General features: G+C 35.4%; 1 pseudogene; it reads right to left on the minus strand.

Annotated features, from left to right (window-relative positions):
• Nucleotides 1–6,337: 6,337 nt before the first annotated feature.
• Nucleotides 6,338–8,424, minus strand: LOC147284202 (L-type lectin-domain containing receptor kinase IX.1 pseudogene; annotated as a pseudogene).
• Nucleotides 8,425–12,593: the final 4,169 nt, after the last annotated feature.

The following is a 12,593-nucleotide window of genomic DNA, read 5'->3' on the forward strand; positions in this document are numbered from 1 at the left end:
GGCCCCTTCCCTGTTCAAACAATCTGTGGAAACAAGTATTTCATTACTTTCATTGATGATTACTCAAGATACTGCTTTATCTACCTAATTTCAGAAAAATCACAAGCACTCGAATTTTTTAAAATTTTCAAAACTGAGGTAGAACACCAACTAGAAAAGACAATTAAGGTAGTGAGGTCAGATCGTGGGGGGGAGTTCTATGGCAGATATGATGAAAAGGGTCAAAACAAAGGTCCATTTGCACTTTATCTTGAATCTTGTGGAATTATAGCCCAATACACCACTCCTGGAACCCCACAGCAGAATGGTGTTGCTGAAAGGAAGAATCGAACCTTACTTAACATGGTGAGAAGCATGATGAGTGGCTGCACTTTGCCTAAATTTTTATGGGGGGAAGCATTGAAGACTGCAAACTACATATGCAATCGAGTGCCTAGCAAATCTGTCCCTAAGACACCATATGAACTTTGGACTACCAAGAGACCTAGTTTAATGCATTTGCTTGTTTGGGGCTGTCAAGCAGAGGCAAAGGTTTATAATCCTCAACTTGGTAAGCTAGATCCTAAGACTGTCAGTGGATATTTTATTGGTTTTCCAGACAAATCAAAAGGTTATAAGTTCTATTGCCCTCATCACCATACCAGAATTTTGGAAACCAACAAAGCTAAATTCATTGAGGAGGGTGTGCCACGGCAAAGTGAGGAAAATCTGGACTCTTTTCTTGAAGAAGTGATAGAAGAAGCTGTAAAAGAGCCAAACACTGCCACCAGTTCAGGTTTTGACCCCTTGACCATCTCGGATCAATCCTTTCTATTTCAAGCTCAAGGTGAAAATCTTGAAAATCTTGAAATAACTAACATTCAGAACCAAGGTGACCAAGGACCTCAACTTGTCAATGCTCATATTGATCAAGCTGCAGATGTTATACCTAGGAGACAATCTCAAAGACAAAAGAAGTCTGCAATTTCTGAAGACTATGTTGTTTACTTGCAGGAAACAGATTACAACATTGGGGAAGATGATAATGACCCTCTAACTTACAAGGAAGCTGTAAATAGTGTTAATGCAAGCAGTTGGCTGGAAGCTATGCAGTTAGAACTTCAGTCAATGAGTAACAATTCAGTCTGGAAGTTGGTTGATCTACCTGAAGGCTCGAAACCTATAGGCTGCAAATGGGTGTTTAAAACCAAAAGGGGTGTAGATGGGAAAATTGAAAGACATAAGGCTAGGTTAGTAGCAAAAGGGTTCACACAAAAATATGGCACTGATTACAACGAGACATTCTCACCAGTCTCTACTAAGGACTCTTTTAGAATCATCATGGCTTTGGTAGCACATTTCAATCTTGAGTTGCATCAAATGGACGTAAAGACTGCTTTCCTTAATGGAAATCTGAAGGAAGACATTTACATGACACAACCTGAGGGTTTTATAACTCCAGGCTGTGAGAACCAAGTTTGTAAACTCCAAAAGTCCATTTATGGACTGAAGCAGGCTTCTAGGCAATGGTACCTCAAATTCGATGCTGTTATTACATCTTTTGGATTTACAGAGAATAAACTTGATGAATGTATTTACCTTAAAGTAAGTGGGAGCAGATTCATCTTCTTAGTCTTGTATGTGGATGATATCTTGTTGGCTAGCAGTGACTTGAACTTACTCATAGAAACCAAAGGTTTCCTGTCTAAGGAATTTGAAATGAAAGATTTGGGAGAGGCTGGCTTTGTACTTGGTATTGAAATTAGAAGAGATAGAGAAAAGGGTCTTTTAGGCTTGTCACAAAGAAATTATATTGACAGGGTGTTGAAAAGATTTTCTATGGCAGATTGCTCACCTGGAGAAGTACCAATGCAGAAAGGTGACATGTTTCATAAAGGTCAATGTCCTAGAAACAATTTGGAGAAAGACAAAATGAAAGATAAGCCTTATGCTTCCTTGGTAGGCAGTCTGATGTATGCGATGGTCTGTACTAGGCCAGACCTTAGTTATGCAGTGGGAATCTTAGGCAGATATCAAACAAACCCTGGTTTGGTACACTGGAGTGCAGGCAAGAAAGTACTGAGATACCTGCAGAAAACCAAAGACTATATGCTAGTTTATAAGAAAACGAGTCAGCTAGAAGTGATTGGTTACTCGGATTCAGATTTTGCTAGAAGTAAAGAAGAGGGGAAATCAACTTCTGGATACTTGTTTATGTTAGCAGGTGGTGCCATAACATGGAGGAGTGGAAAACAAACTCTAACAACAACCTCAACTATGCAGGCAGAGTTTGTAGCACTTTATGAAGCTGGAACTCAGGCAGTCTGGTTGAGAAATTTTACCCAAGCAGCTGAAGTGATGGATTCTGCAGCAAACCCAATGACACTTTATTGTGATAATGAAGCTACAGTTTTCTTTGCCAAGAATAACAGAAGGTCAACTAAGTCAAGACATATTGATCCTAAGTTCTTTTGGCTAAGAGATAAGGTCAGAGATGGAGAGATTCATGTGGAAAACATTGACACTCACAACATGTTAGCAGATTCGTTTACTAAAGCCATGCCTATAGGTGTTTTCAAAGAACATGTTTCTAGAATGGGAGTCTTAGAATCTTTTGATGCTGTAGACTAGTGGGAGTTTGTTATTTATTTTCAAACATTTTGATAATTTTCGAGTCTTGGTTTATAAACTCATTGGTTAGTTGGGACTTATAGAAGTGATGTTAAGTGCATTTACAGTTATAACATCATTTAGTCAACTTACTGTTTTGGTCTCAATTATTTTTCAAATATTCCTGTTGCCTCTGTTTTCACATTGTGGTTTAATACAACTTATTACTATTATTAAGTAATGGTTATGGAATATAGTCTCTTTTAAGACTAACAGGCTTTATTAAAGCATTTCAAGAAGATTCTTCTGAATCGTTAAAGTGGACTGATGTGTTTTCAAGTATTGAATCACTAAGGATCAACACATTGTTTCATGTTCATACAGGTGGTTAGTGACATTACTCGATTTTCCTTGGTGGTCATAGGATACTTGCTTTTTCTGTACTGCAAGACTTTTCTATGGTCCCTTGTAAATCAGTAGTTGATCAAATCACATTGCAGGTTTCGACTTGTATTGTTTAAGTGATCACAAAGGATTTTTGGACTGTGCTTTAAGATGTTATTGTAAGACATTGGTGATAAGTTCAAGTGGGAGAATGTAAGATTTCCTAATGAACTTATCATTAATGAATTAGGATTCTACAAGGCTTCATAACGTGCAGTCCAAGAAAGAACAATACTAAGTCAATCCGGATCCTTATTGGTTTCTGATTCTAATTCAATAAGCATAAGGGCCTGATTAGTAAGGTAATTGAATCCTTATGGAACATGGTTAAGGTTTCTTTGACAGCTGTGTATGTTCAGCTAAGAGGCATGAGTTGCACCTTTATGGGAGGACTCTTATCTGACCAACACATATAAAAGGAACTAGTCCCTGCTCTCATAGTCACGTTTTCTGCACAAGAACTCAGTCCCATATTGAGCTGCAATTAAGGAAGACTACAGAGAGGAGAAGACTAGCTGCACTCTTTGATGGCTTCCTGTATGTGTTTTCCTTCTATGTTGGTTTAGTTTTTACTGACTATAGATTGATTTCTTGATGCTTGTGGTTTATATATCTAACATACATGAGATACCAAATCCATGGTATACGTAAATAGCATTATGCCAACCAGCTGGTGGGAGTGGGCAAAACATTGTATGTATAGGGAAATTTATTGCATTATGTAATCATCCATGTAAGCATGATAAAAGAGAAGGTAATTGCGACCAGCAGGTGGTAGTTGGTAGACAGCTAGCTACATTAATTGATCTTTCATCTTTGGCCAATTGGTCTTGGTGAGTAGATGGTGTCATGTGCATAATTTCTTTTTCATTTTCAAAGCAAAAGAGTACAAATTAAACCCATACAATGCATGCAATGGCAGACGGGAAAATTGAAGGAATACTTGCATTATTTATATCTATGGCAAGGGTTAGTGTGGTATTAAGGTTTAACTTGTTTCTAGCTAATTTCATGGCAAAAGGACATGGTCAAATATTATATGTTGCTAACCAAATGCACAACTGGATTTGATGAATATTTCCGATCGATGAAACCTACGTCACCAAAATCCTTGACAAGTGTCTGCCGGCCCGGTTGCCGAACATGTCAACACCAATTTGTGTCACGGATGCTCCGGTTATTTTCGATTAGATAGAGATACAAATGTCAGTACCACAACGCTTGATGAATAGTGAATACATATGCCTGGGTGGTGGCACAAATAAAAAAATTATCAAATTTGTCTCCAAATAAGAAAAAAAAAAAATATATATATATATATATAGGGAGAACTTCCATTCCATCCAAACAAAAAAATAGAAAAATAAAGAGGGATATTATTAAAGGATATATTAGATAAGATTATTTAAGAGATTTATGGTGAGACTTATTCTATATTCTAGTTTGGTGATCAGAACTATCCTTTTTCAGATCTTTATTTAAATATAATTCTTTTTAAAAATTAGACAACTCAGAGACTATATATTTAACCATTTAATTAAATGGTGATAGTTTCAATATGTATCAAAAATACTGTATTAATTAACAATTTTGATTTGTCTAATTTTTGTAAGTATGATATTTAAATGGAGACAAACAAATATAGGCCCCGTTTGGGATTGCGGTGGAGGACCCAAAAGCTACTGTGGATGACAATTCTCAATCACCTACAGCAGTTTTAGTGTTTGGTAAAAAAATAAAAAAATGTTTTCCCCCACAATTCTCAACTTCCCACAGCAAAAACAGAAAGCAGGTTTCTAAGTGCTTTTGAAAACTACAGTGAATCACAACAACAATGAATATTTTATTTTACCCATACTACCCTTATTGATTTCTATAATTTATATTTGTTTATTTTAAATTAAAAAATATGTTCATTGTTAGTTATATTTTATATTGTGATAATTAATTATGATATTTTATTTGTACGATTAAAATTATAATATACTTAAAAAAATAATAGGAATACTTATTTAATAATGTTGTTCTTAAAAAAAATTAATGCTAACAAAAATTTGTAGCCACAAATTTTAAAAATAAGTAAAAAAATATTTTAGTTTTACCAAACAAATAAGTAAAATACACTTTCAGCATCATGTCCATTTTAGTAATTATACACAGTCACAACACTTTTACATTAACATTTACCAAATACTTTGATATTATTTTTTGCACTCACAACACTTTTGAAAACATAGTTTACCAAACACTCAACTGTTTTACTTTACAGCTGACTTTACTTCACAGTTGTTTTTTCTCACAGTAATACCAAACTGTCCCATAATCAAACTACAATATGGTGCGAGTCTCATAAAATCTCTTAAATAAGCTTATTTAAGCAACCCATAATGGAAGCGCCCCCTCTCTCTCTCTCTATCTCTCTCTCTCTCTCTCTCTCTCTCTCTCTCTCTCTCTCTCTTATACATATGCATATAACCAAACTAAGGTTGAGCCCTTATTGCTATGGTTGCACAAATTACATATAGGCCTTAAAACAACCTTGGTCTAAAAAAAATTATTGTATTTTAAGGGTATTTTTTAGGATTCATTGTTTTAAATATTAATAATTGTATATGTGTTATAATTTGAGTAGATTGAAAACATTAAGTCAGCATGTCAGTTATACATAATAATTTCTCGATCTAATAATATTTATCTCTACTCTGTCGGAAGATGTCCTAAGTTGAAATTCACATCTCTACTATGAAAAGATCGGTAATATTTCAAGACCGTACCCACGATTTTGGATTAATGTATTTTCAATATAATGAACTTTTCTCTTTCAATTTTGTATCTCCACGTGGATTATTTTGCGTGGCATGAGCTTTCTACACAATGTATCCTTTGATAAGCACTTTTGGCCGATGAGTTTCTTACTTCTAATTCTTGCTGATCTACTACCAATTCAATACCAATTCAATTCAGAGCTAATTGAGAATGAGTGAAAAAATTAAAGATTTATATATTATAATACAAGACTTAGAATACCTAATTTGATCTCAACACATGGCATGGTGTCAAGTAATTCAGACAAAAAAAAAGAAGAGGATTTAATAAATTAGTGTAACCTTCAAACCTAAACTGGATTACAAGTCATTGCAAGTTTATTAACAAGTACACAATAACACGCTTATCAATATCCAAGTAAGCCAACTCTGTCCAGGCCCAAAAAAAGAAAAAGTAAGCCAACTCTATGAAAGAAAAAATAAAATTTCTCTCTTTCAACATTGACAAGAAAGAAATAAAACAAAAAAGAAATTAAAAATTAAAACTTAATTGAGGCAGGGTACAGATCACCCTTGCGCATATTCATCAGAGCTTTAGAAGAGCCTGCTGACAATGATGAAAACGTAGAGCAAGTGCTGCAGGAACACCGAGTTCGATCTTTAACTGACCCAACTGTGAGGTTAGATGATGTGTATGAGAAACTACACATATCTAAAGGAGGAGCAAAGTACATTGGCACTGGCAACTTTGAAGGCAGGCTTGGAATTGGAGCTTCAAAATTGAGCACATTGATCACTTGCCTTATAGAGGGCCTCACAGTTGGGTCAGGATGGCAACACCACAACCCCACTTGCATCAAGCACTCAATTTGCTGCTCATCAAATTCCATACTCATTCTCTTATCCACAGCTTCAAGTATTTGGCCTTTTCCATAGAGGTCCCAAACCCACTCTACAAGCCTTACTTTCGTTGGTTCTGCTTTGGCTTCAACTGGCCTTCTTCCACAGCTGATTTCAAGGGCAACAACCCCAAAACTATAGACATCAGACTCTTTACTAGCCCTTCCAGTGGTCACACACTCTGGGGCTAGGTACCCCATTGTGCCTGCTAAGACTGTTGTTTGTGAACCCAATTCATGGTCCACAAGCCTTGCAAGCCCAAAATCTCCAAGCTTGGCATTGAAGTTTGAGTCCAGCATCACATTGCTTGACTTTATGTCTCTATGGACCACACATTGTTCCCACTCCTCATGAAGGTACAAAATGGCAGAGGCCAAGCCAAGGGCTATTTTGTACCTCACTGTCCAGCTCAGCATGAGTTTCATTCCAAACAGATGGGAATCAAGGCTTCCATTGGGCATGATTTCATAGACCAAAAGGAACTCACCTTGTTCATGACACCAACCAATGAGTTGCACCAAATTTCTGTGCCTCAAACGGCTGATGATCCTCACTTCAGCTACATACTCCTTTTTCCCCTGCTTTGATCCTCTGGACACCCTTTTGACAGCAACTTCTGTGTTGGACTCACTCAACAAACCCTTGTAGACACCTCCGAATCCTCCCTCCCCAAGCTTCCCTCCCTCGGCGAAATTGCTTGTTGCCCGGCTAATTTCCCGGTAAGTGAACCTCCGGGGCCCTGTTCCTTTGTCAAATTCATCATCCATGGACATGTCATATGCCTCATCTTTCTTGACACCCCTTTTTCTCCAAGAGACGAACCAGAAGAGACCCAATGCACAACTCAAAAAACCCAAACCCGCGCCTAAACCAACCCCCAACCTTACTTTCACTTTACCACTAGTACTAATCTCCAAGCTTGAGCTAAATGACCAAGTCAGAATGTTGTGTAGTTCAACCCAATCACCAGTGGCAGCAGAGAAACCAACTCTAACTTGCTCAGGCAATTCCTTCCTCAAATCAACTATATATGAAAGGCTACAATCCCCAATGTTGTACACTGGATTTTTAGAATAAGTTAGAAAAAGACTCAAATTTTGGGTGGTGGAGTTATAACTTACCCAAGCATATGCTACTGATCCATTTTTTATGGTAGTTTTCCATGTGACATTAGTCACTGACACAATGGAATCAATATTGATTCCTACATGATCTGGACTTGGATCCCATTCGTTTTCAAAACTGTCGAACTCAACAGCAACAATTTTGTTTTTGGAGGCATCTTTAGCAGAATCAGCACTGAACAGTGCAAGGTATCCGCCAGTCGAATTGTTGGGGATCTCTGACTCAAATGGTGCAATGAAGAAGGATATGCCATCCCATAGTCTGTGTCATTCAGGGCATTAATGACAAATGTGAAATGGGTGGAGAAGTCTGTGAGCCTCCCTGTGCCGGCATCCCAAAGGCGCACTGGATTTGCATACGAAGCTCGGCCGGTACTGCTAGTGAGGGAGCTATCAGCTTGATTCTTTGTGAGTTGGATAACTCCACTTGATGCGAATGCATCGCCTTGGAAGGTTAAGTCATTCATATTTGGTTTGAAATTGGTAAAGTTGAAGGAGACTGACACAACATTTTTGAGTAGCAACAGGAACAGAAAGATGTTAATGAGAAGAGAGGGAAAAGTTTGTGTTTTGGGGTGTGAAATGGAGTTGTAGAGAGCCATTATGGAAGGGCCTGCATTCAGAAAGAAAGGCAAAGGAAAGGAGGGTGCTTATTTGGATGGAGAGGCCTAGGTGGTTCAACTATATGGTTGTCTTGATTCAAAACTTGATTTTATTAACCAAGTCAATTCGATGAAAGGATATTCTTCTCAACTGTTCTTACTCGATCAATACTATCGTGATGCAATATATTGCAGCAACACATATACACACACTCACCAAGTTGTCCCAGTAGGCCTAATGGAGGAATGCTAGAGACATCAAATTTTTAATTCACTTGTTACATTAGTTATTATGTTCAGCTGTTAATAGAAACATCAACTATTACATAATGTGTGGCCCCTTTAAGATTATTCTGAACAATATAAGCATTAATTACAATAATACAATAAGTTGAACGATACGTAGAATTAATAGAGTAATACCGAAGATCACATTTTTGAACCACTTATCACATCAATTATTATGTCCAGTTATTAAAAGATACATCAGCTACCACATAACGTAGCCTAAATATGCAAGGTACCTTTAGCATTACTCCGACCAATACGATACGCGTATGTTGACTGCTGAGTGCCGGCTATGAGTTTGGCCGTATTCATGGCTGGGACTGTGTTGGATTCAGAGTATACTAATGTTTGGTCGGCTTGTTGGTTGCTGAGTTATCCAAGACCATGCTAGCAAGCTGCTTTGTTCATTCATTGGTCAGGATTAACTTATGCTTTGGAGGAATATGACCTTGCAACTTTGTTGCTGACCTTTTTATTTAATATTATTGCTCTATCTACTCCAACTCAAGCAACATAGTAATAGACAAATAGTATTATTGTTTTGTTAAAGCCAGAGTTATTAAACGATAGTGTGTCTTCTTATGTTAAATTAGACTAGGCATTGCGTGAGGTTTAGAGATATAAAGCTGTGGAAAGTAAGGTATGAAGACGACAAAGTAACGAGACAAAAGGATGATGTTGTTGAGGTTGCCAAAATAAAGACCAAACGTGACGAAGCAAAACAAAATTCTGCGTTGATATCTTCTCCCATACCTCAAAGAACAACGCCGGTCCTGTCCTAAATGGTTGGATTCTCTGAGAAAGTCAAATCATCTTCATCCTAGCTAGCCTGCAGAATAAGAAAGATTTAGGGAAATCAAGGTCAAGGTGGTCATATTTCCACGTATCAAAACACCTGACATTTGTTATCTGAAAAAATTATAGGGTATAACCAATATACCGTTATGTGGTATAATCAATCTAATGTGTAAATATATTATTAGATGATGTGTTTATATTAATAGGGTATAGTATTAATAACATACACTCATATTAAAACACATAACCTGGTTATACCACGTGTCAATATATCGATTATACAAAATAATTTTTTTATTTTCTACCTGTTAATTTTGAAATTCTTTTATGATGAAAACTTCCTTAGAATCCAATTAGTTTTTTTTAGGTCCATTGATTTTAACTACTAAATTTCAATAATTTTTTAGTTTAGGTACTAAAATTAAATAGCATTTTAGATTAGATACTAGTTGAAAAGTCAAACAAAATAATAAAGTAAAAGGTATTAGAATTTACAAATATTACATCACGTGCCACTACAATAAAAAATAAAAATAATATTACATCACAAATATTATATTAATTTATACTATATTGTATTTAAAAAAAAAATTCAATCCAGTTACAACTTAACTGTGACTGTCTTGGTAAATTGAAAAAAAGAACTCACACTACTATATTATGTATTATTTTGAGTAAAAGTATTGTTTTGACCTCTATTATATTATATTTTAATATAATTTATCTAAAAAAAATTCAATTAAGTCACAACTTAACTGTAAATGTCTAACTTGAATGTGACTGTCGTTCAGTCACAACTAAATTTGAAGTTGTAAGTGTCGTACAGTCACAACTAAATGTGAAGTTGAAACTACATTAGCAAATTTTCAAGATGATATAAAAGTTTCAAGGACAATTTTGTCAAAACCTTATAAATTTTAACTAACACTCATCATATGTAGGCCAAAAGACAAAAATGTCAAACGAAAAAGACTCAAATCAAAGGGGCCAACATATTTATGACCTAATCTAAAAAACTATATTTAAATTTAGTAGTTCAATTGAAATATTATATAGTCTTCATACTATATCAAAAAATTATTAAAATTTAGTATTTAATCCTAGTTTTCTATTTTTTTTTTGGTTCAAAGAATCCAATTAGTTTTTCAACTCCTTCACCTAAAGAAAGACCCAAACTCATCTTGCTTTGTCATTCTCTTGTATGGTTAAACCTTTTAAAAATTTATTATTGCGTGGCACATAGAGGTGTTTTATGTGCACTCTTGTGACGTGGCAATTAGGACAAAACTAATTAGGCCCACGGGTCTCTCCTAGGCAGACCCTTTTCCTTTGAGACGTCTAGGCCTAGCTTCCATTTCTTTTGAACCTAGAGGTGTGAGGCTATCCACACTTGTGAGGGTGAGAATGAGAGCAATACATGGCTTGAAAAATAATTTTGTGGCCTGAAAAGTGATTTTGTGATATGAGAGTAATAATCATATGTGTTAAAGCTACAGTGGTGTTGAGAGTTATAGCAAAAAATAATTCAGTTGTACCTAATTAAATTAAGCCTAATTAGGATTATTAAATTATAAATTAAATATTTATAAAATTTATACCATTGGTTTTATTTTAATGAGATTTTAATTTAAGGTCAATATTGAATATATTTGAATATTTTATTTTATGACCCAAATTATAATTTATATATTTTTTTTTCCACTAAATTGTCTTTAAACTTGTTTCGTTAGTGAAAGACATCCTGAAAGAGAGTGTGAAAAAAAAAAATTATACAATAATTTAGTATGCAAAAGATAGATGGATGTATGAAAAAATAGGGTGGGAATGCTCAATTTATAGAAAAAATGATGAAATAGTCGTTGAAATTTTTAAGTTAATTTTTTTGTATTTATTATGTCTTTTTTATTATAATTATAACGGTAATTAAATAGAAGCCGTTGATCACCAATAGTCAAATGAAAAGGAAGACCAAGATTGCGCCACACGTCTGGGCCATTTTTTTTTTTTCAAGTAAAGGTCAATTTAGGGGATCATTGATCTACAACGGTCCCCTTTAATCTAGACCGTTGGTGCACCACATGCGCTCAAAAAAGAGAGTCGCGCGACCTCTGCTGTGTTACAGTAAAGCTATCGGCAACTTTTTACCTTTTTGTTGCTTTCCCATTTCGCCCTTAAACAATACCTTTATTCTCACAAAAGTAACCGGCCCAAATAAAAGCAAAAAGATGAGGAAGTCATTTCGCCACCCCTATTTCTCTCTCCTATGTGTGTCCAAAAAACAAATCACGTGGAGCTATGCATTGCTCTCAAATATTGATCTCACTCACTCTAACTCTAACTCTCACTCTCACAACTCCGGCCCACTAATCAACTTTTGAGATCAATTTCACACTCTTACTCTCACTCACTGTTGAAAGCCTAAGCTATTCAAAACCACTTCATCCACCATAATAAGCCAAATTTGTAGGTTGATCTTAAGATTGTGGAAGCCCTAGGCAAATTATAAAAATGAGCCCTATGTACATTCACATGATTTACTAAAAATTAATTATAATAATGTAAAATCAAGATTGTAATATAACAAAACAACAAACAAAATGTAACCCATACAAAAATTATATAATAGCGTTAAGGGAGTTTTTACGTTTGGGGGAAGCCAAGTACGGTTTTGGGGAGATTTTTTTCAATTTTCAGAAACGTGTATTTGGGTATTCAGGGGTAGACTGGGTAGTTGGGGGGGGGGGAGGGGGGGGGGGGGGGGTGTTCATGTTTTGGGTTTTCAAATTTTTTGTTTGTTTTATTTTATTTAGTTAATTTAATTGAGTATTTGTATTTGGGTAGTTGAGTATGAGTTTAATTAATGACTAGGTGGGTCTGTTTGATTATTTTTATTTTTGGATTGAAGCTTTAATTAATTATTATTTTTTTCAAATTATATGGGCCTAACACAATATAAAAGGGTCTACAAAATTTGGGTCCCTAAATTCTGGTCCAAAGTAGTTGCCTAACTTGCTTTTTACAAGAATGATCATATGTACGTCTTATAGAAAATATAACACCGTATACAAATTTTACAGACTGAT

The sequence above is a fragment of the Dryas octopetala genome, chromosome 5 (genome assembly GCF_963921425.1).
Source record: "Dryas octopetala chromosome 5, drDryOcto1.1, whole genome shotgun sequence".
Classification (NCBI taxonomy): Eukaryota; Viridiplantae; Streptophyta; class Magnoliopsida; order Rosales; family Rosaceae; genus Dryas; species Dryas octopetala.